Here is a 16,939-nt window from a genome sequence, read left to right as displayed (position 1 = left end):
TAATACTGGCAAACTGAATTCAGCAGCATATCAAGAAGCTTATCTACCACAATCAAGTAGGCTTTATCCATGGGATGAAAGATTGTTTCAATATACATCAATCAATAAATGTGATTTATCACATAAACAGAACTAAAGACAAAAACCACATGATTATCTCAATAAATGTGGAAGAGACTTTCAATACAATTCAACATCCCTTCATCTTAAAAATTCTCAAAAACTAAGTATTAAAGGAACATAATACAAAGTGATAAGAGTCATCTATGACAAAACCATAGCCAACATCATATTGAAAGGGAAAAAGCAGGAAGCATTCCCCTTGAAAACCAGCACAAGACAAGGATGTCCTCTCTCAACACTCCTATTCAACATAGTATTGGAAGTCCTAGCCAAAGCAATCAGGCAAGAGAAAGAAATAAAGGGCATCCAAATAAGAAAAGAGGAAGTCAAAGTATCCTTGTTTGAAGACCACATGATTCTCTACCTAGAAAACTCCTTAGTCTCGGCCCAAAATTTTTTCAGCTGATAAACAATCAACAGTTTCAGGACACAAAATAAATGTACAAAAATCACTAGCATTCATATACACTAACAACAGCCAAGCCAAGAAAAAATCAAGAAGGCAGTCCTATTCACAATTGCCACAGAAAGAATAAAATACGGAGGAACACAGCTAACCAGGGAGGTGAAAGACATCTACAATGAGAATTACAGAACACTGCTGAAAGAAATGAGAGAAGACACAAACAAATGGAAAAACACTCCATGCACATGGATAAGATGAATCAATATCATGAAAATGCCCATACTGCCCACAGCATTCTATAGATTCAATGCTGCTCCTTTCAAACGACCAATGACATTCTTCACAAAACTAGAAAAAAAACTATTTTAAAATAGTTTGGAACCAAAAAAGAGCCTGAATAGCCATGACTATACTAACCAAAAACAACAAAACTGGAGGCATCATGTTACCTGACTTCAAACTATATTACAAGACTACAATAACCAAAGCAGCATGTTACTGGTACTAAAACAGGGACATGGATAAATGGAACAGAATAGAGAGCTGATATATAAGACCATATACCTATGACCATCTAATCTTTGATAAAACTGACAAAAACAAGCAATGGGGAAAAGACTCCCTATTCCATAAATGGTGCTGGGAAAACTGGCTAGCCATATGCAGAAAATGTTCGTTGCAGCACTATTCACAATAGCAAACACATGGAATCAACTTAAATGCCCATCAGTGGTACGCTGGATAAAGAAAATATGGTATACATACACTATGAAATACTATGCAGCCATAACAAAGAATGAGATCATGTCCTTTGCAGGTACATGGATGGAGCTGGTTGTCATTATCCTTAGCAAACTAATGCAAGAACAGAAAACCAAATACAACATGTTCTTACTTATAAGTAGGACCTAAATAATGAGAACATATGGATACATAGAGGGGAACAGACACTGGGTTCTATTGTAGTGTGGAGAGTGTGAGGAGGGAGAGACTCAGGAAAGATAACTAATGAGTACTGGGCCTAATACCTGGGTAAAGAAATAGTCTGTACAACAAACCCCCATGACATGAGTTCGCCTATTTTATGGGAGTTTCCATGGTTGGTAACTCCTTTCTGTCAACCACTGAATAATATTCTATTGTCAGAATGTACTAAGACATGTTATCCATTCCCTTGATTAAGCACATTTTGGTTGCTTCCAGGTTTTGGCAATTATGTTGCCAAACATCTGTCAACATCAGTTTGCAGGTTTTTGCATGGATATAAATTTTCTACTCTTTTGGGTAAATGCAAAGGAGTACATTTGCTTTACTGCATGGTAGAAATATATTTAGTTTTGTAAGAAAGTGTTTTGTCTTCCAAAGTAGCCATACAATTTTGCATTCCCACCATCAGTGAATGAAGGTTGCTATTTCTCCTCATCCTTGCCAGTATCTGATGCTGTTTGTGTTTTGAATGTAGACAATTATTATAGGTATGTAGTGGTATCTCATTGTTTTAATTTATAATCTCCTAATGACATATGATGTTGAAAACATAGAAGCATCTTCTCACATGTTTATTTTTCATCTGTGTGTCTTTTTGGTGAAGTGTTTGTTTATGTCTTCAGCCCATTTTTTAATCAGGTTGTTTGTTTTTACATTGATGAGATGCAAGAATTCTTTGTATACTTTGGATAGCAGCCCTTTGCCAGTCATGTTTCTTGCAATTATTTTCTCTCAGTCTATTGCTTTCCTTCTCATTCTGCTGACAGTGTGTTTCAAAGACTAGAAGTTTTAATTTTAATAAAGTTCAATTTTTCAATTATTTCTTTCATGTATCCTACCTTTAGTGTTGTATGTAAAAAGTTATCAGCATATTCATCATTTAAATTTTCTCCATGTTGTCTCCTAGGAGCTTTACATTTACATTTTATATTTAGGTATGAGATCCCTTTTGAGTTAATTTTTTTGTGAAGTGTGTAAAGTCTGTATCTAGATTTATTTTTCTGCATGTGCATATCCAGTTGTTTCAGCGCCATTTGTTAAAAGGCCCATCTTCTCTCCATCACATTGCCTTTGATCCTTGTCAAAAATAAGTTGATTATATTTGTGCAGATCTATTTCTAAACTCTCTAATATTTTCCACTGATCTTTTGGTCAATTATTTTGCCTATGTTACACTGTTTAATTACCGTAGGTTTCTTTTTTCTTTTCTATTTTTTTTTTTTTTTTTGAGATGGAGCTTCACTGTGTCACCCCAGGCTGGAGTGCAGTGGCATGATTTCGGCTCACTGCAAGCTCTGCCTCACAGGTTCACGCCACTCCTGCCTCAGCCTCCCGAGTAGCTGGGACTACAGGTGCCCACAACCATGCCTGGCTATTTTTTTTTTTTTTTTTTTTTTGTATTTTTTGTATTTTTAGTGGAGACGGTGTTTCACTGTGTTAGCCAGGATGGTCTCAATCTCCTGACCTCATGATCCGCCCACCTCAGCCTCCCAAAGTGCTGGTATTACAGGCATGAGCCACCACGACTGGCCTAATTACTGTAGGTTTCTAATATGTCTTTAAGTAAAATAATGTCAGTCCTCGAAATTTGTTCTTCTCTTTCAATATTGCATTGCTGTTCTGATACTTTTACTTGTATATTAACTTTAGAATCAGCCTATTGATATCCACAAAATAACTTGCTGGCATTTTTATTTGGATTGTTTTGAATCTAAAATTCAAATTCGAAAAAAAGTGACATATTGAAAACATTGAGTTTTTCTATCCACTAACATGAAATGCCTCACCATTTATTTAATTTTTCTTTAGTTTTTAAAATCAGAGTTCTGCAAATTTTCTTACATAGACTTTGTACTTTTTTTAGATTTATATTTAAGTACTTCATCTCAAGAGAGCAGGTATTTTGAATGCTAATGTGTTTTGAATTACAAACCCATTTGTTTATTATATTATATAGGAAAGCAGTTGACTGATTTTTATTGTGGTAATAAAACACATAACATTACACTATTAAATGTATTATCTTAATATTTTTAGTATATCGTTCAATAGTGTTTATTACATGGTTGCATAGCAAATTGCTACAACTTTTTCATCTTACAAAACTGAAACTCTCTACCCATGAAATACTAATTCCTCTTACAACCTCCATCACCCAGTTTCCACTCATGACAAAAATCTTTCCACTCTCTGCCTCTGTGATCTTTATTTCTTTCAATACTTCATATGAATGGAATCATACAGTACTTGACTCTTTGTGACTGGCTTATTTCACTTAGCATAACATTCTGGAGTTTCATCCACATGGTAGTATGGGACAGAACTTTTTTCTTTTTTAGGGCTGAATAACATAACTTTGTGTGTATATATCATGTTTCTTCATCTATTCATCTGCTAGTGAACATTTGGGTTGCTCCTACCTCTTGGCCATTGTGAATAATGCTGAGATGAACATGAGTGTGCAAATATTTCTGTGAGATCCTACTTTAAATTCTTTTGGATATATGACCAGAAGTGGGATTTCCATATCACATGCTAATTCTATTTTCTAATTTTTTGAGGAAACTTCATATTCTTTTCATAGTACTTGAATTAATTTAAATTCCCACCAACAGAGTGCAAGTGTTTCAATTTCTCCACGTTTTAACACTTGTAATTTTCTGTAATTTTTATACTGACAATTTATTTCTAAAATGGGTATTTTCTTAATTTCTTTTGCTGATTGGTCTTTATTAGTGTACAGAAACACTTAATATTTTGTCTGTTAATTTTGTATCCTGAAACATTGCTGAAATTGTTTGTTGTAACAGTTTTTCTTGGATTTTTTTAAGGTTTTTCTACATACTAAATTATATCATCTGCACACAGATATAATTTTACATTTCCTTGTCCAATTTGTATGCTTTTTATTTATTTTCCCTTTTTCTTTATTTTTCTTCTCTGGATAGGATTGATGGTTTGCAATGTTTTTATCATTAATAGTGTGGATTTTGTGAAATGATTTTTCTGTGTCTATTAATATGATCATATGATTTTTTTCCTTTGGCCTGTTGACGTGATGAATTAAATGAATTCATTTTCAAATGTTGAAATTTCCCTGCATACCTGAGAAAAATTCCATTTGGTCATGGTGTTCAATTATGTATACATTATTAGATTTGATTTACTAAAATGTTGTTGACAATTTTGCATCTATGTACGGGAGATATTAGTCTCTAATTTCCTTTTTTTAAGAATGTCTTCATCTGATTTGGGTATTAGGGTGATCCTCTTCTTATAGAATGGGTTAAGAAGTGCTCTCTCTGCTTTTATCTTCTGAACAATATTGCAGAAAATTAGTAAAATTTCTCCCCTAAATGTTTCCTAGAATGTACCTGTGAATCCATATAAGCCTGGTGATTTCTGTTTTGAAGACCATTTATTATTGATTCTATTTCATTAGTAGATATAGGCTATCCCGAGTGTCTACTTCTTTTTGTGTCACTTTTGGTAGATAGTGTCTTTCAGGGAATAGGTAGATGTCATCTAGGTTATTGAACGTGGTGACACAGTACAGCTATTTCAAATATTCTTTTATTTTTTTAATATCCATGAGATCTGCAGTAATACACCCTCTTTCATTTATGATATTGGTAATTGCTCCCTTCTCTTTTTATCTTAGTTAGCCTGGCTAGAGATTTATTAATTTTTTTTTTTTTTTTTTTGAGACGGAGTCTTGCTCTGTCGCCCAGGCTGGAGTGCAGTGGCGCAATCTCGGCTCACTGCAAACTCCGCCTCCCGGGTTCACGCCATTCTCCTGCCTCAGCCTCTCTGAGTAGCTGGGACTACAGGCACCCGCCACCACACCCGGCTAATTTTTTTGTATTTTTAGTAGAGACGGGGTTTCACCGTGGTCTCGATCTCCTGACCTCGTGATCCGCCCACCTCGGCCTCCCAAAGTGCTGGGATTACAAGCGTGAGCCACCGCGCCCGGCCGAGATTTATTAATTTTATTGATCTTAATGAATCAGACTTTAGTGTCATTGATTTTCTCTACTGATTTTTTTATTTTCATTTTTATTGATTTCTGATCTACAGTTTATTATGTCATTCATTCTGCATACTTTAGATCTAATTTGTTCTTTTTCTTTTCAGTTTTCTAAGGTGTAACCTTAGGTTGTTAATTTTAGATCATTCTTCTTTTATAAATTCTTCTTTTATAAATCTACAAATTCCCTCTAAATATGCTTTTGTTATTTCCCATGAATTTAGTTGTGTTTTCATTTTGATTTAATTCAAAATATGTTTTAATTTGTCCTGAGATTTCTTCTTTGACTCATGTGTTATTTAGAAGTGTGTTGCTTAATCTCTAAATATTTTGGAATTTTCCAACTGTCATTTTTATTGATTTCTAGTTTAATTCCATTGTGATTTCAGAGTAGGCATTGAATAATTTATATTATTTTAATTCTGTGAAGGTGTTTTCATGGCCCAGAATATGGTCTGTTTTGATGATTTAATGTGACCTTGAGAATAATATGTATTCTACTGTGTTAAATAGTCTACAGATATCAATTTTATTGAGTTGGTTTATTATGCTATTGAGTTCAACCATGTTGTTACTGAAAGTCTGACTACGTTACACCTTTTAAAGTTGTCTATGGTTCTTAGATACTTTGTTCTTTTTTTCTTCTTTGCTTTTCAATTTTGGAAGTTCCTACTGACATATCTTCAAGTTCAGAGATTCCTTCTTCACTCATGTTCAGTGTACTAATGCCCATCAAAGGCTTTCTTTGTTTCTGTTTTTTATCTCTAGCCGTTTTTTAAAATTCTTAGAGTTTCCATTTCTTTTTGCACTATTTATCTGTTATCACATTGTCTACTTTGTACATTAGAGCCCTTATTAATCTTAGTATTTTTAAATTGATGGTCTGATAATTCTGACATCCCTGCCATTTTTGAGACTGGTTCTGAATCTTGCTCTTTCTTCAAACTGTGTTTTTATTCGTGTAGTGTGCCTTGCAATTTTTTTCTGGATATCCTGACATGAAGGAGGGCACAGGGAACTGCAGTAAATAGGTCTTTAGGGATGTGGTGGTGAAGTGGGGAGAAGGGGCTGTTTTGTAGTCCTATAATTAAGTTGCAGTCTTTTTAGTGAGCCTGTGCCCCTGGACCACAAAATTCATCAGTGCTTCTCAGTCCTCCTCCCACTCAAAAGTAGGACCAGATGGCTGAGGCGGAGGGGGTGGCTAGAGTTGTATATTTCCCTTCTCTCATTTGAAAGGCTAGAACAGGCTGAATTTGACTATTTCCTTTCACTTCATGTGAAAGCTAGAGAGGGCTGGATTTGCTTTATGTGATTCCTCAGGTCAGTTGGGCTCTGATAAAATCCCAATAGGTTAGGCTCTGGTGAAATATTTTCTCTTGAGGGCAGGCCTTTTTAAGGAGAATAGAATGCTCTGGGGTATTTAAAAATGAGTACATTTTTACCATGCTGGAAACACCAGGGAATTTTCTCGCATCTTCACTGTAAAAACCTGATAGAGAGCTCTAAGAAGTAAAGCTCACAAAAGTGTCAGGGCCCTCCTATTACTTGGTTCCCACAGTTTTCAACTCCCCAACATCTCCAATCTAAGCCTCCAGCAACTCATCAATTACAGTTCAGTTTTCCCTACTGTGTCATTGGTTTCTAAGGATGTTTTTGATTATGGGTTTCTGTCATGGCAAGTTGTAATTTTTTGCATCCACTTGTCTGTCTCTCCAATTTGGGGTTTAGTGGTTTGCCCTGTGACCTCATTTCTGTGATGACTCTAAGAAGAGTTGTTGCTTTTACGGTTCGTTCAGTTTTTTACTTATTGTTAGAACAAAGACTTTCAAATTTCCTACATGCTAAACTGAAAACTAGAAGTCCATATTGTTATTTGAAAGGAAAAAAAAACTTCATATCCAAGTAGGAGAGTAAAACTTTGAAAGCAATTCTGAATCCAATTCTACAGTGTACTATTGGCTTCTCTCAGTTCAGACTAGAACCTTTTTCATGAAGTTTTTTATTTCGCTGGTTTTCTTTTCCATTTCCATAACTTCCACAAGGCACCTTGTTTTTGCTGGGTTCTATTACCTGTTATTGCCTCTTCACTTTTTGAGCGAACAGGGTAGACTTCAGTCGCCTGCTTAAATATTAATTTCTCCAGTCTTTGTGCCAGTTTAGATATTGATGCATCCTGCCCTCTCTACCATTATGAAGATACCTGAAATCACTGTGAGCTTGCTGAAAATTTCAGCTTAAAATAATTTTTCTTTAGCAGTTGCCTGTTTTTCTGAGTTAGAATGAACAGCATGAATCTTTGAAATTGAAGAACATGACATGCATACTTTATAGTGTTTTGGTAAAGCTCTCTAACTCATCTTCATTGTGTCTACATGACAGGCTTTTACCTTGAAAAGATGTCCACAGACTCTGCTTGTTCACAAAAATTCAGTAAAATCTTGACATCAAGTTTATTTCTTTCTATGTAAGTACGTATCTCAAGAAGAAGTCCCTAAGGAGGGCACTACCCCATTTCTCACCAGATCTCCTTTAAACTGGAGTCTCTCTCTCTCTCTCTCCCCCCTCTCTCTAGTTAATGATACAATTATTCTATTTTGCTTTGCAAGACATAGCCTATTATCAAACAACAACAACAAAAAAAGTGCCTACTCTCTCTTACCTTGTTTAGGCATCTCCTACAGGACCTCTGAATGATTTGCTTGTGCTTATTTATATGCTTTTCTCTCAATAAAGTTTGAATTACAGAGAGAACAGCAAACACCACTTTGTAATCATTTTTATTTTAATGGTCTCTGGCATAATTTTGTTGAATGAAGGACTTGAGTAACAGTTTTCTGACTTTGAGCAGGATATTTCACCATATCAATCCTTATTTTTTTCATTGTAAACTAAGGACAAAAATGCCTCCTTGTATTATCTCATAGAGTTTAAGGATTAAATAAAACAAATCATGGGAAGATACTTTGTGAACTGTAAACTGTCATACAGATGTGAGTGTTATAAGAATAAGAGAAGCATGTACATATATTCAAATTATCTGTCTCCTTACTTTCCTTTTCTTTGCCAGGAGGACGCATAACTAAGCTGTCAAAATCGAAATAAATACAAAAAGTTTAACTAGGAAGATTAAGTGATAAAACAAAATTAAGTTATGTACCTAACAGTAGGTAGATACATTATGGTTGCATTATTTTAAGTTATATGCATTTAGAGGAATATATGGAAAGATGTTCAAGTCAGTATACTTTCAGAAGAGGTTTGCATTCTTTTTTTACTTTTTTGTATTTTTTAAAGTGAGCATTTATTATTTTTACAGATACAGAAGAGTAAGTTTCAAAAAAAGAAGAGTTAAAGAAAAGGTAGGCTTGCTTTGATGCTTTCCTTTGCCACTTCTCATCTGCTCATCTAAAGTCTGCATTGTACTTAACCTCAATATGTTATAAAATACTCTTGTAAAGATACCAATGGTTACTTGGCTGCTATATGCAATACATTCTTAATCTCCTTCAATTTACCAGACACCCCTGAGCTATTTCTCCAAATCGTTTTTCTCTTTGGTCTCAGGGACATGTCTTTTTCTTTGTAGTTTTGCTTGTTCATATGATAATTGACTGCCCTCTCTTTCGCTGACATTTCTTCCTTGGTGCTGTTAAAATATAATTTTCAGAAAAGGAAAGAATTGTAACTCTCATACAGATTTAAAATAAACACATTTTAATATCTACTCATTTAATGTGGTTGCCAGACACATGTTATAACTGGTTCAAAGAGGACTGTACAAGCAGGCACATTTATAGATCAGGAATATTGAAATAAATATGTAAAGGGTGGCAAAACTGGTCTTAATACAGAGTGGAAAGGAAGTATGTTGAACCTCTACTATGCAAGACAGAATTCACAGGTCTATTAGAGACCTACCACTTATAGAGTTGAAAATTAGCTCAGTCAATAAAAAGCTAGAATTAAGTAATGCTTGGAAGATTTTCCTGTATGGGGCAATGCATAGTTTTCTGCTGAAAAGTGCTCCCCCACCCACACATATACAGTCTCCATTCAAATAGCATTGTTTCCCTAAATTCTGATCTTTTCTTCAGTCATTCTACATACACCCTCTGCTTATTAATACTTAATTTAGATATGTTGATAAATTGCCCAGATTTTTTTTTAGAAGCACATAGGGACTGGTTTGGTAGTCATTCAATTTCTTCTGTTAATTTTAATTACAATAATAAGACCTTACACTTGCATAGCAATTTGTGTTTTTTCAAGTTCTATCACATCTCTTACCCCATTTAATCCTCACATAAACCTATACCCTATAAGAAGTTAGCATTTGGCAAGTTAGGAAACCCATTTTACAGATTAATGCTTTGCTTAAAATATTAAGTGACTTATCCTTGGTATTAGTAATATACTGAGGTTTAAACTCAGATCTTTCTTTTTGTATCTTTTGTTTTTTAATATTCTGAGAAATGAACATTAAGTGAGATTGGGTTGTAGATATTTAAAGAATTTTTTTTCCAGATTATACTAATATGGTTGGCAGCTATAGCTGAGAGCTACTTCTCATAAAGACTTGAGAATTGAGGAGTCAGTGAAAGATTCATAACAACCTCTTTCACTGAAATGAACCCAGTTCAGCGTTCCAGTGAACTATTTCGTAACAACCCATTTATTCATAACAGTTCTTTGTAGTATTGCACAGTGACGTCAACAGACTATAATTCAAAGAACAATAGTGCAGCTATTTCATTAGGAAATTTGAATAAGTGAAAGAAGCCAAGCACAGGATGACCAATGTCATATAATTTCACTTATAAGTGGATTTTTTAAAAGTTGACCTCATAGAAGCAGAGAGTAGAATGGTGGGGTGGGATTATGGTGTTGGAGAGATGCTGGCGAAATAATACAAACCTTCGATTAGACAGGAAGCATATGTCCAATAGATATACAACATAATGGCTATAGTTAGTAGCAATGTATTGTATTCTTGAAAATTGCTAAGAGAGTAGGTTTTAAGTGAGCTCACCACACACACACACAAAGATAAGTATATAAGGTAATGCACATGTAAATTATCTCCGTTTAGCATTCCACAATGTATGCATATTTCAAAACCATATGTTGTACATGGTAAATATGTACAATTTTTATTTTTCAATGAAAAATAATAATTAAATATTATCTTATAAAAAGAGTACATGCCCTATAGTTAAGAAAAAAATGTATTATTCTGCATCTGTGATTTATAGAAATGCAGTAGTAATGTCTGTCTGTCTGTATTTTACAAAGCATTGCAAGGCCATTCACATATCAAAATGAAACTATCTAATTATCTTGTATCATTTGTATTCTTAATACCTGTTAATATAGTGGTCTTTGGATGGTAGCCATTAGCTCTACACATTGATTTATTTAAACAGTATTTTAGCAAGAAGGATCAGTGCCAGAAAATAAACCTTTTATATATACAGTAAAAAAAAGTAATATTCATTTGTTTTCTATCTCTAAATAACCACTACAAGGGGATATGTATGCTCTGCTTCATCATTTCAATGGTTTAGCATATTAATCTTGAAAACCCCATTATCGCCTTTTATTGCAAATTACAGGAAGCTTTTAAATAATACCTGATGTGTTCAATTGCTATTAGAAAGTGTGTTGTATGCACACATATCCATATTTTGTTTTATTTTTTGACAATGCGAAAATACACTATATTCAATATTTAAGACAATAATAACATCTTCCTTTCCTATTTTCTAGGCATGTAAAGCCGTAATCTCTTATCTTTTCGAAGATGATGGTATCAGAATGCAGTACCCTCCTTCTGAAAAGTCATGATATCCTAAAACTGCATGAATACACTTTAGAAAAACGCTGCAGTTGGCCGGGCGCGGTGGCTCACGCTTGTAATCCCAGCACTTTGGGAGGCCGAGGCGGGCGGATCACGAGGTCAGGAGATCGAGACCACGGTGAAACCCCGTCTGAGGCAGAAATGGTGTGAACCGGGGCAGAGTTGCAGTGCTTGCCATGATCCAGCCTGGGTGACAGGGAGATCCGTCTCAAAACGCTGCAGTTATCGATAGCTGCTTGCCTTGTGTCTAGAATGTAACAGTATGCTGCCTATTTACCTCAGGCCAAGGTTGTCATTTGCACTATCTGGGCCACTACATTTCCTCTGGCTAGAGGCCTGTCTTGTATGTACTAGGGACTTCTGTTAATGCTGGTGTGTGCAGTTACTCTACACTGAATTGGATTTTTGTCATCTATTTGAGGATTATATGCATGATATCCCTAGTCACTTTTTTCTTCATCATTATGTTACACCAAATCTGAACTGAAAAGCCTCCACATTGTAATGTGTGAGGCCCAATTATTCAGATAGCAAACAGCAATCATATATAGATGTAGATATTGATAAGGAAATGTAAAGTTCAGGGAACTTTCAGGCCAGGTCAAAAATTAATAAATTCCAGGTAATTCAAGATCAATGAGAGATTAATATTTACATCAATAGTATTGTTTTTTGGAAACAAACATGTTTCACCTTGATTTATGTTGCTAAAATGTGCCTATGGACTTGAAGATTATACAATGGCTAAGTTGAGTTAGGTGAAGCACCACGCATTTGGCAAAGTGTGCTCATTAACGCCCTCATTCTGAATTGCTTGTAACACTGTCACTCTCAGGATAAGTAAATGGAAGCACAGGCAGGCAAGCAATGGCTAAGAACCAGGATGCCCATGTCAAACTCTCTCCCTCAAAGTAAAGGGGAAGGGAGTGGTTTAAGTAAGGAGTCCAAATGAAGATAGATTTATTTAAGTGTAAAATGTGAATTCTGAACTAGATGAACATAAAGTCCTTTTCAACTTTGTGAATCTACGTTTCTATGATTATGTTGAGTTATTAAAGGTAAATTATGCTAGATCATAATTAATAAAGAGCCATCTGTAACACGAAATCCTCCTTTTCAATTGGGCTGAGTGAGTTGCCCAAGATATTTATTTTAGGGGAGATAGGAGATGTGGAAGAAACTGAAAACTGCTCTATCCCCTCTCCAGGCACAGTTTCTCAAACTTAGCTGCAAATAAAAAATAGAAGGCCTGATTTCATTCAGTGCTAAATTAGGGTGTTGATGTAAGATTAGGTGACTAGTATTGCAAAGGTTTGAATAAAGTAAGAGACCTTCCTAATTGTATGATTTACAATATTTAACAATCAAATTACCAGGAAGTAATTTTTCTGGAGGAGATTAAAAACTAATTCTATTTGCCATTACTGAATGAGTGCTGATACAGGCCAACTGCTATTTTAATATTTTACAAGAATTACTTATTTAATCTTCATAACAATCTGATAGAATAGACATAATTATTATTCCCATTTTATAAATGAGCAAAGTTTTGCCCAGAAACATAACATTACCAAGATCGCACAAGCAGAAGTGAGAGAGTCAGGTATTACAAGCAGATGCATTGCTTAAATATTAGCTCCTCACTTCTGACAGTTGATCTGATACCCTTTGGATGGCCTAGCATCTGGTGGACCAGGCATATCAACTCAGCGAGTGCAGTTTTCTGCCTAGATATTGTCTGTAGTGTAGAAGAGAAGACAAACTTGCCTGGAGGCTTTCTTCTAGAATCAGTAGTAATTTCTTATCCACAAAAAGGAGAGACTATTCATTCCTGGCCATGGAGATGAGAAAGTGTGCATCTTAGCCTCTACCACTGACAGTAAAAGATAACCCGATATCCAGAAACATGAGAAAAACAACCTTGAGCATCTTCCATCATAAACATTTCACTGCCTTTAATTTGAAACTTTTTAAGCTACTTGTGTATTGTCATCACCCTTTCAACCCCACTTCCTCCACCTTAGTGGGAACTACATAGTCTACACATGGCATAAAAATCAAGCCTTAATAGCAGGTAGAATTGCAGATTCCAGATTTGCCCATCAACTTGCCAGAGCTGCTGAATAGTTTATGACTCACACTGAGATACACATCTTGGGCACTGCTTTATATATTCTAATCTTGAATCTATTAACATTCTCTTTTTCTGGACTGGCCTAAAATGCCTGCCATCTGAATTATATTTTTAGGTTCAACAGCAAAGTTTTACTCTGTTAAAAAATACTTATTGAGAACCCATGGCTTGTGTAAAACAATGCTTAATGAAAAGGTATATAGAGATAAATAACTACATTTAAGCTCTCAGTGAATTTACAGTACAATGTCTTATCTCCATTCTACCACTGTTAACACACATCCATTATTTGGGGATAATAACAACAGCAGCCACAACACAACAGTAACTGTTAAGTATGTATTGAGCGTTTACTATGACCTAGATATTATTACAAATGTTTTGCAAAATTTATCTTGATAAATTTTCATAATAACCACATAAATATGTTGTATTACCCTGATTTTATAAATGAGGCATCAGAAAGATGTGGCTATAAATAAATAAAATAAGTTTAAATAAATAAAATTTAAAATAATAAACGAGGAAACTCAGGAACAGAAAAATTGGATAATTTGGCCAAGATCACCAGCCCAAACTCCTAAACACTGAGGAAAATAGTAGCATGGCCAGGGAGAGAGGAGTATCTTTTCGTAATCTTAGAATCTCCTAGAAACCAAGACTCAGTTTTTAAATATGAGAACGCTCACTTTGGAAATTCTAAGAGAGTGGTGTGGAGGGCTAGAGATACAGCGTAACCATGTCTTAGCTAAGTAAAGGGGTTAGTTGAGACTTGAGTATCATGAAAGGAATAAATTGCAGGGTGCACTGAAGACTTGTCTGTGTGGGCAAGTGGAATGAGCACCTAGATAGTTTTTTGGACAGTCTGAGGCATTTTGGGAGCAATTGACAAAGATTCCTTTTCTATAAACACCTAATGTTTTAGCTTATTTGTAATGCTGTCTTTTAACATTTCTTCTGTACTCCTTCTCGGGACTACATTTTAAAATTTAGAAAATAAAATAAATCACTATTCACAACGAACAGCCCTATAAAATCCACTCTTTGAGTTCACTTTTTCCTCTGATTGTTCTTGCTGACCTTGGGATACTCTTACATGCCTAGTTTTGAGTTTGATGGTTGGGTCCGTAAATGTACTACGAAGTCAGTTCTTGCACATTGCACACATCTTCAAATAAAATGTTCAGCTCTGCTGGGCAGTGCTGTTGTTTCTGGTGTGCTTATCTCCTTCAGCAAGAAACAGGTGAGTTTGCATTTACCACTATGTCAGGAATTACATGTGGATGTTTGAGATAAATGGCACCATAGCTTTGATCTCCACCTCCTTCCAGTGGCAGACTGAGCAACTGGCTAACCTCTATCTGCAACCGGTTCCTTACCCTGTGAATTTCTAACAAACACTAAAGCAGCCTTTTATAGAGGTTCATGTGCTCTGCTTTGTACAACATATGTGGCAAACAGTTTTTTGTTCAAACTTTACTCAACTTATTAGTTTTAAGTAGATGGAAAGCAACATGTCAATCATGTGGAAATAGTCATGTGATTTGATAAGTCAACCAGTCATGTTGACCTACTGAATCATTTTTTTAGGATATTTTATTAAATTATAGTACAAGTGGTTCTCATTTTTCCACTGTTTTTAATCAGGTCAAAACCCAAAATCTTTTAAGAAACACATAAAAGATAAGTATACACATTTAATTATCATTTTATGTCACCTGAGACCTGCAATTTTTTAGATTTCCCAGCATTCGTTGAATATGTCACCATGGAATCAGAGCAAATTATTAAATTAAGCATTTTATTAGTTACAAATGTGTTATAGAATTCAGGGCAAATATAATTTTAGGTTTGAAATCACAGTGGTGCTGAAGACAGCATTATTCCTCCTTCACCTTCATCTGAAAATAGATAGCTTCAGGGAGTTTGAAAAATAAAATATGAAAAAAATGTGCTGTGTCAATTTCCACAAGATAAGCAAGGATATTAAAAGTAGCCTGATTTGAGTAATAAATCTTTTTTGTACTAAACAAAATGCATCTTCCTTGTTAGGATCCTTCGAATTTTCTTCTGGCCATTTCCTAATCTACTTCTTATAATGTATGAATTGAGAATGCTGAAATCTCCAAATAGACCATTAAAAAACATACATTGAAAATAAATGGTCTTGAAATATTTGGATTAAAACTTAAATCTCCCGTAGTAAATTAAATTATTCCTCCAATCTTCACATTATTTTCAGTAATTGAATCTCATATAATAGAAGTTGATTGTGGCAATACATGGGCATTGGAACAATATGTAAAAAGCAGTAAAACTAAAAATTAATCCACCTTCATAGTTGGAAGTCTGTAGAAACAGACTAGGAGTTCGCTAAGTCACAAAAATGAACTCAAATGAGTCAGAGACAAATATTATGTTCCAAGAATAATACCATGATGCACAGGAAAATATAGATAGAAACTCTGTCAGAAACAAACTTTTAAATTTTTGTTATTTACGGTGTTTCCTGTGAACTAAGAATCAAAGATGTAGTGTTTCTAAATGTTCCCCATCCCTCCAGATACCAATCTTTGGGACTGGGAACAAGAAATTAGACAAATTGGGAATTTCTGCAACCATGTTATTCTGAAAAGACACCCAAGATTTCTCAGATTCTTTAAAAATTGTTATGAATATCTTTTTTCAATGTCTAATAAATATAAAATTTTGAGTGTAGTCGTATTTACAAGGACCTGTAGTGTAGGGTGAATATTTAAATACTGGAAATCACCAGTCATCCTTATTGGGCAGTATTTGAGTAATGTAACATTAGGATCATCTAAGCAAGCTAAATGGCTCCACACAGTATCACGTGTTTAACTTGTTATTTTAAGGTCTTATTTTGTTTCCTAAACTTGCATTTTTGGTCACCTTATGTGCAAGAATTACTCATTAGCTGAAGATAGGACCATAAACATCTGCTTATAACATGGCAAGAGCTACAGGTAAGACTGAGGAAATCATGATAATTTCTCTTCTGCCAACTCGCGAAAATGGTCACTTTAACCTTAGACCTTGCATGTCAGCTTTGCTTCCTCCAAACCAATTAAGTCTCTACGTTAATATTTAAGCTTTAATGCTCATAGAATAATCATTTTCCTGATTTCTCAACTAATTTTCTCTTGACATCAAAAATTGAGAAAAAAATATAAATTTCCTAAAAAAATAGAAAAATCTACATGGAGATATTAAAAGATAATATACATTTTTTAAAGTATAACTGTGATATTAGGATTGTTGAGATTATGGGTTTAGTTTTTATTTAACATTATTTGGTAATATTATATCAACTTTGCAATAGTAAAGGCTTGCCCTTACTGAGACACTCTTAAAAATTGTTTAAAAAGCTATAAGGCTATTTAT

General features: G+C 34.6%; 1 long non-coding RNA gene across 1 annotated transcript in view; it reads left to right on the top strand.

Annotated features, from left to right (window-relative positions):
• Positions 1-11,379, top strand: part of LOC131384600 (uncharacterized) — a 34,373-nt gene extending 22,994 nt beyond the window's left edge. Inside the window, exons 2-3 of the long non-coding RNA XR_009215608.1 lie at positions 8,860-8,902; positions 11,310-11,379. This is a non-coding gene — a long non-coding RNA (uncharacterized LOC131384600). The remainder of the gene's footprint in view (positions 1-8,859; positions 8,903-11,309) is intronic.
• The last annotated feature ends 5,560 nt before the right edge of the window (positions 11,380-16,939 follow it).

Source organism: Hylobates moloch, unplaced genomic scaffold (assembly GCF_009828535.3).
Source record: "Hylobates moloch isolate HMO894 unplaced genomic scaffold, HMol_V3 SCAFFOLD_11, whole genome shotgun sequence".
Lineage (NCBI taxonomy): Eukaryota > Metazoa > Chordata > Mammalia > Primates > Hylobatidae > Hylobates > Hylobates moloch.
This window is presented reverse-complemented; position numbering and strand designations above follow the sequence as displayed.